Source organism: Macrobrachium rosenbergii, chromosome 42, assembly GCF_040412425.1.
Source record: "Macrobrachium rosenbergii isolate ZJJX-2024 chromosome 42, ASM4041242v1, whole genome shotgun sequence".
Taxonomy (NCBI): domain Eukaryota; kingdom Metazoa; phylum Arthropoda; class Malacostraca; order Decapoda; family Palaemonidae; genus Macrobrachium; species Macrobrachium rosenbergii.
Window position 1 is genome coordinate 23,015,911 of NC_089782.1, and position 8,951 is coordinate 23,024,861.

At 36.5% G+C, this 8,951-nt stretch overlaps 1 protein-coding gene across 1 annotated transcript in view; it reads right to left on the minus strand.

Annotated features, from left to right (window-relative positions):
• LOC136828045 (uncharacterized) overlaps positions 1-8,951 on the minus strand; it is a 423,623-nt gene that overhangs the window by 409,232 nt on the left and 5,440 nt on the right. The gene's annotated exons all lie outside the window — the stretch shown is intronic.

Genomic DNA, 8,951 nt, shown 5'->3' on the forward strand with positions numbered 1-8,951 from the left:
TTGCCGGGTTGGGTACGATTGGTCCAATGACGATTGGTCCAATGACGATTCGTCCAAAGACGATTGGTCCAAAATCAATTGGTCCAACGGGATTATTGGTCCAATACCAATTGATCCAAAGGAATTATTGGTCCAATGTTTATTTAATGAAAATTAGTCCACAAGTGAAATTTCCCTTCTTGGTTTCTGTTACCATAGCACGATAATGAAACAATAGCGTAATAATGAAACGACCTTTCTATATTGCCAAGTAGACTTGTTAACATCAAAGGAGATACTTTGTTCATGTAAACAAACAGTATTTAGGACGTCCTATAGGTATATGTACATGCTTTGTTATTTTCAAAAACATTTAGTAAACGCTTGAAGCCCTTACCATGGAGCCAACTGTATGTGACACGGTACTTTCCGAAAGAGGAAAAGAAAAACTTTCAGTTAATGGATATTTGTATACACTACATTCGAAAAGGACTAAGAAGACAACTGGAGAAGAGACATATTACTGGAGATGTGAAAAAAGAGGATGTAAAGGCACAGCAAACACGCACTTTGAAGATAACTGCCATTATTTGAAAAATGAAAGAGAACACACTTGTGGAGCTGCTGAGTCAAGTCGTGTTCATGTAGTGAAATGCCAAAATGCAATTAAGGAAAAAGCTAGTATCACCAGTGATAAACCATGCCAAATTATTCAAGATGTAGTTAGTCAACTAGATCCATCTGTTGTGCCATATATAGGGTCAAAAGAGACTATCAGCAAAATGATTAGAAGAGTACGCAAGGAAGGACCCCAAGAACCAAGTGATTTACAAGATATGTTTATTCCAGACGAATATAGAAAAACACTCTCCGGTGAGACATTTCTAGTTAGTGAATCCAATATTGGATATGATAAAATATTGTTATTCACAACCCATTCAAATGTCAAAAAACTCAAAGACGCTCATTTTTGATAATGGATGGAACGTTTAAGACCGTTCCAACACTCTTTAAACAACTGTACACGATTCATGCTCCAGTTGGACCGCAAGAAAGAAGTCGCATCCTACCTCTAGTTTATGTGCTAATGACACGAAAAAACACTGAATGTTATGTGCAGGTTTTCCAGGATCTTCTCGACTATGCTGCTGAAAGTGATATCAACCTTTCTCCTGAAGTGATTATCACCGATTTTGAAATTGGAGTAATCAGTGCAATTGTATCTGAAATTCCTGCCACTCAACACAAAGGCTGTTTTTTTCATCTCGGTCAGAGTACTTACAGAAAAGTTATATCTTCAGGTTTAAAAATTGAATACGGAACTAATGAAAATTTGTCCTTGAAAATCAGGCAAATGCCAGCACTTGCGTTTTTACCTGCAAACGAAATTAAGGATGCCTGGTTGCAACTAAAACAAACTATTCCTGATGAGGCGACGGATGTTGTAAATTATTTCGATGAAAATTGCGTTCGCGAATGTTACGAGGTCAAGAAGTGAGAAATCCTCCACTTTTCCCCCTGCATTATGGTCAGTGTATGATCGAGTGGAAGCAAGTATACCACGAACACAAAATAAAATAGAAGCGTGGCGTAGACGTTTGGAAGTGTTACTAGGCTCAGCCCATGTCGGGCTCTTCAAACTAATTAGTGAGTTGAGAAAAGAACAAAAGAATGTGGAGGACGAAATGGAATGCATTGTTCGTGGAGAAATAAAACGTAAATTAAAAAAAAAAAGATGCTGAACGTGAACAAAGAATTTTAACTGTATTTTCCGAGAGAGAGAATTATGAAATTTTAGATTTTTTACGAGCGCTAGCAGTTTTTATTTATGTACTGTATTACAGTTTATATCACTAAAGTAAAACAATTAGATTTTTTTTTTTTTCTGAATAAAAAAGTAATGAAATGGCAGTTTTTATTTGTTTTCAACCTTTTTAACATAAATAGTTGAAATGACCTTTGACTAATAAGGTAGGCAATTCTATAGTGGGTACATCCATCCAAGTATGATGATCTGTGCTTTTCATATCGCAATTGCGAATATCCAGGTCACTTGCAAGTGTTACAAAGGTCAAAATTTAATGGACAAATTGTCCCATTGGATCAATTGGATTTAGACCAATAATGCTGTTGGACCAATAACCCCATAGATCGATTGGATTTGGACCAATAACGCTGTTGGACCAATAATCCCATTGATCAATTGGATTTGGACCAATAATCCTGTTGGACCAATTGATTTTGGACCAATCATCATTGGACCAATTGTCTTTGGATGAATCGTCCGGGACCGGTTTTGCCAGTTTTGAAGACCTTAATCACAGATTTTTTTTTAAATGAAAAAAGGATGAAAAGTATAAAAGTAAAACACATGACTTTGAAAGACCGCAGTAAAGTATTTGTATTACGTTGCAAAACCAAAGCTCCATCGGTCAAGAAGTGACACAAGTGGTCTGGTTAAACTAAAGTATACTTAACTTTAATACCAAAGATCGAATCGTCCCTTTAAACATCGAATAAGTTAATTTGCGTGCGGATCATCACTGACCCTTAACGTAAGAGGCAGTTAAGGTGAGATTGGCTTGACTGCCTACGGTAGCCTCGGCCCATACAACCCTCTTCCCCCGTAGGGGGGTTGTGCCGCCGGTGCACTTCACGCGGTGCACTGTAGGCATTACTTAAGGCTTTTGCAGCGTACCTTAGGCCCCAAGCTGCAACCCCTTTCATTCCTTTTTACTGTACCTCCTTTCATATTCTGTTTCTTCCGTCTAACTTTCCACCCTCTCCTAACAATTGATTCATAGTGCAACTGCGAGGTTTTCCTCCTGTTACACCTTTCAAACCTTTTACTGTCAATTTCCGTTTCAGCGCTGAATGACCTCATAGGTCCCAGTGCTTGGCCTTTGGCCTATGTTCTGTATATATATATATATATATATATATATATATATATATATATATATATATATATATATATATATATATATATATATATATATATATATTCACACAATCCTCTTACGCGCGTCTGAAAAGACCTCCGATAATTAGGTTCCAGCAACGAGGTACTGACCACGGTACTGACCACGGTACTGACGACGGCGTTTCTGAAGAAGACGCAATTAGTTTTGACGAATTCCCACGTCAGAGAGAGTCGGTGAAAATAACTAATTAAGACGTGATGCTTAGGAAGCTTACCCTTTTCTTCCTGACCCTTTCGTCTTTCCCTTTTTCATTTCCTTCGTGCCAAGGTTACTAAAAGGGCAGTGGGCTGCCTGTCTCATTCGCCTTTCTTAAAAATTAATACATAAATAAATAAAAAAAATAAATGGTCTTATGAGCGTTGAGATTATCTGACAGACTGAAAATGTCAAATGCCAATATAAGCTCTTATTTTGAACTTTAAAATAACTTCTTTAAAACTGAAAGTGAAGTTATAGCAATTGAAAACAATTATTCCAACTGTTGTTATGTCTTACAGAGGAACTTGTTGCTTTGAAAATTGTCAGTTTTCTCGTGATGTAAGGCTTGAAAATCACGTTACCGAAGGAAAGTCACCGGTACCATACGCTCCCAGCTCCAAAAGGATTTAGCTTATTCTCCTGCTCTGTAATTTCAAACTATCAATACTCAGTGGCTCTTCAGTCGTAACACGCACACACACACATATACACAAACACACACACACACACACACACATATATATATATATATATATATATATATATATATATATATATATATATATATAGAGAGAGAGAGAGAGAGAGAGAGATAGAGAGAGAGAGAGAGAGAGAGAGAGAGAGAGAGAGAGAGAGAGATGATTATATATATATATATATATATATATATATATATATATATATATATATATATATATATATATATATATATATATATATACTCTTACTTTAACGTAAAACAATAAATGCTCTGTTACATGAAACTTAAAACAGTACAGACGTTCAGTGTACCGTAATGATCAAAATGACATACCTTACGAAACATCATCGAACAGAAGCTGCCACCTTCTCCAATTATCTGACTGACGCAAAAAATAAATTATAAAATTGCCAGCGCACCAGTGCTCTCAAAATACCTCCGAGTACACGATCGACCGATAGTCTCTAATGTGATAAGATTAGAATAAAGTCTTCACGAAACTCTGCATCGTCACCTGGGCCAGTTAAAGCCTGGTGAGTGGGAAGTCAAGTCTGGCTAAGGTCAGTCTTTAGACTCTCTAGACTTTTTAGACCTTGGTCTAACTAATACCTCACCAGCCACTGGTAGGAACTGCATATTTTAAGTGTTTCGGAACTTTTTGGTTGTCTACTGGATTCTGAAAGGTTTGGGTAAGTTTTTCAAGGAGTAACTGCTTAATGCGTGTCGATTTCACTGTCGTTAGTTAGAGAAGTAACGTATATAGCCTATATATATATATATATATATATATATATATATATATATATATATATATATATATATATATATATATATATATATATATGTGTGTGTGTGTGTGTGTGTGTGTGTGTATATATACATATATGTATGTGTATTTATGTGTATATATGTGTGTTTATGCATATGTGTATATATACATATATATACATTTCTTCTTCTCGGCTTAATCCCTAGTTGGGGTCGCTTTTTCAATTTTCAACGGCTCATTTCATAATTGATTTTAATCGACTTTTTACGGACGGTTGCCCTTTTTGCGCCCATAAATCATAAGATGTAGTGGAATACCGTTCGGAATTTCCACGAACGATATTAGCAAACATCCAATTCCCAGCACTGCAATCATCTCCGCCTACAATATACTATGTATAAAAATCGACTGTATATCGAGAGAATCTTTGTAGCGTTCAGTATAGTGCAACCTGTTTCCTCATTATCACTTTCACGATAGTTTCCCTGTAAAAAAGCATCAGTAAGAAGCATTTGCATTTTCAGACGAAGGTATCTCAGTATCTGCAGTTCCTACAGTTTTCTGTGCCTCAGTCTTTGTAAGTCCAACAGTCATCCTTCTTCAGCTCTCTGTTCATGTATGCCAAACACACTCTCTCTATTACATTAACTGCAAAGTTCCTTTCCTGTTTCTCTATTTACCTAAGTCTTACAATTTTCCTTTGTCCCTTGACAGTATATCCCTTCTTCACACCCAACGTTTACGATCTTCTTACCATTCTCTTCTCCTTGCAAATACCCATTTAATTTGATTAAGAGGTTTAGGCCACAAAAAGCCAAGCATTTGCGCCTATATTGATTATTCCGCAACTATGTTAAGTATAACTTAGTTTAACCAGACCACTGAGCTGATTAACAGCTCTCCTAGGGCTGGCCCGAAGGATTAGACTTATTTTACGTGGCTAAGAACCGATTGGTTACCTAGCAACGGGACCTACAGTTTATTGTGGAATCCGAACCACATTATAGCGAGAAATGAATTTCTAGCACCAGAAATAAATTCCTCTAATTCTTCATTGGCCGGCCGGAGACTCGAACACGGGCCCAGCAGAGTGCTTTCCGAGAACCATACCGACCCGTCCAACGAGGAACTTTCCGTAACTATGTACACCAAATAGTATATGCTATTCTCTGATTCCATTCCCTTCTATAATTCCTTCATTTCTCTCTGAAATAAAAAAAAAATGGGGTTGGGGGGTTTTACGCCGTTTTGAATCACTTAGGACCAAGAGAAGACCAGTGCTAATACAACCCCTCTCATTCCTTTTACTGTACCACCGTTCATACCCTCTTTCTTCCATCTTCCTTTCCACTTTATCCTAACAACTGTTTCATAGTGCAACTGAGAGGTTTTCCTCCTGATACACCTTTCAATCCTTTTTACTGTCAATTTCAGCGCTCAGTGACCTCATAGGTCCCTTTAGCCTAAATCCTATACTCTAAGACCAGTGCTAACGACGATGACGTCACTTTCCTCCGTGGGATCCAAAATGGAAACTCTGCCTCGGACTTGCCATGCGCTCTAGGGAGAAAACAGCTGTTACTATAAAAATGCCAAAAACGCTTTTGGTGCGCGTGCACATGGTGTATGCGCATATACATACACAGCTACATGCAAGAACATGCACACAACATACGACGAGACTTTCTCAGTTCCAAGTCACGACCATCAGACTTAGGAATCGGACAGCCGTCAGTGGCAAAAAATTTCATTAGCCCAATTTTGATGTTTGAAATGTAAAATCATTGAAAGACAGCTTACACCATACTCCCTATCTCAACCTTCGACAGGACGCTAATCCGGTTACGTCTCCCTCGCCTATCTCTGTTACATGTCAGGCCAACCGATAATAGGTGATTACACAGCTTAAAAAAAAAAAAACTAGCAACTTTGCAACTCATGATGACTAAGGCGTTTTTTTTTTAGGTTAACTCCAGCGTTGCCTAACAGTACAGGTAAATCAAGGCTTTATAATAATAGTCGAAAGTATCTCGATTCAACGCGCTTTTCTAAAAAAATTTTCTGAGTTAATTTACGACTATACCAATAATTAACTAGAACGATAATTGCAGTGGAATTGACCATGACGTCACTTGTGATCTTGATGCCTGCATATGCAAGCAGATCATTGCAGTGAAAGTTACAGTGAATGTTTTGCCGCATTTGTTTTCATCTTCCTCATCATCACCACCACCAGTAACTTTATCATTAATGAAAGCACTTCACAATACAGTGAACAACTAATAAATGAATAATTAATCGAGAACTGAAATCCACAAAGTTTTACTTGTAATATACAATAATAAATTAAGTGAAAAGCACAGCTGTGATCTTTCGAGAGATGAACTTCACCAGGCTCTCGAAACCTCCCAGCTATAAGGTTCCATTTTTAACTCTGATTGTTGTATTCTTTTACATAACACGATTACAACCGAGCACAAAAATTTATAAAATCACAAACACAAAGACTATAACAACTAAGGAGGACAGGTACGGATAGTAAGAAGGCATCCTAATCTCAAACTATATAACTAAAATATATCTGTCGAAAACTGTTACCAAAATAAATAGAAAATAGAAACAAAATAAAACAGGGAAGAATGCGCCGGAAGCTTCCTTTGCGCAACTGTTTTCTGTTGCAATTTATAACGGCACGCAGATCATCGCTAACTTTAAACTTTAAAAATAAACAGCTAGAGGGGCTGCAATTTGATGTGTTTGATGACAGGAGGGCAGATGATCAACATACCAATTCTGCAGCCCTCAGCTCAGTAAATTTAAGATCTGAGGACGGACACAAAAGTGCGGATGGACAGACAACAAAGTGAACCTAATAGTCTTCTTTTACAGAAAACGAAAACAGACTAATACCTATGTTATGTCATTTTTCTTGTACCTTCACGTGGTTCCCTCTGTGTGGACCTTAGCGTGTATTTCACTTATGATAAAGACGAAAGGAGGTCACATTTTGAAAATAAATTCCACAAGCGTGAATAAGAATAACGTGATGTCATGCCATTTCTAATGCGACTTCTAGAACATTAAGCATACTGTAATTTTAGGATAAACCGTAGTCATGTATTCACACAGATAAGCAATACGCTGATTACTATGATAACATCATATTCGAGATTTGAGTTACACAAATACGTACCCTGATAAGAAAACTGCTCGTTCATGTATTGATTAAAAAATCAACTAGGACAAAATCTTTCCCAATCACTTTACTTTGATAAAACATAATTACGACGAATAACGTCAACTGGAAAACAAATCACCACACGTGAAACGCTTTCAATTTCAGCAACCTAACAAGAGATGAACATAACAGAATGTAGAATTTAGGCCAAAGGCCTAGCGCTGGGACCTATGAGGTCATTCAGCGATGAGAAGGATATTGACAATAAATAGGTTTGAAAGGTGCAACAGGGGGGAAGCCTCGCAGTTGCAGTATGAAACAATTGTTAGGAGAGGGTGGAAAGTAAGATGGAAGATAATATGAACGGAGGTACGGGAAAAGGAAGGAAAGTAGTTGCAGCTAGGGGCCGGAGGCACGATGCAAAGAACCTAAAGTAATGCCTACAGTGCACCGCGTGAGGTGCACTGACGGCACTAACTCCCTGCCGGTCCTACCAAGAGATAAATTAACAGTTAAATTAAACCTAACTTCTCATCCGATATTTTCCTATGTATGATAAAATTAAATGAAAGACCAAAATACTGACTTCAAAGAACTGACGAATTTAGATTTGTTTGGGACGATCAACTTCCAAATGAAACAAATATTCTAAAGAAATTAACTGACCACACATGACACGTCCGACACCGAAGGAAGTCTGGGCATCAACTTGGCATTTCTCGAATAGTTGCCTCGATGCCCAAACCGGTAAGGAAAAGTGAATTCAAATGAAATTATGAAGACATCAGTGCAAAATTAACATTCGAATGTTGTTAATCTCAAGGACGTCCAGATTAGTATAACCAATATGAATATAGTATTAATCAAATCAATGATTGGAAGAAAATAACTGAAAATCATAAGTCTCTAAGAGAGAACATAAACTTTCCTTACTATAATATATATATATATATATATATAAATTTATATAAATACAAATATATATATATATATATATATATACAAATATATTATATATATATAAGATATACAAATATATATATATATATATATATATGCCTAAATTGAATATATATAGATATGTCTAATATATTGAATATATATATAATATAATATGATGTGAGAATATATATATATATATATATATGAACTTAGACACATGAGAAGTTTTTGGATGAATTACATGCCTTCTGACACACATCGGGAGGTGGAGGAACTGCCTGCCCTGGACTCTCACTTGAAAACCAAGGTTCGCTATGTGACTGTATACACACACGTATATGTATATATATATATATATATATATATATATATATATATATATATATATATATGTATATATACGTGTGTAAAAATGTGTGT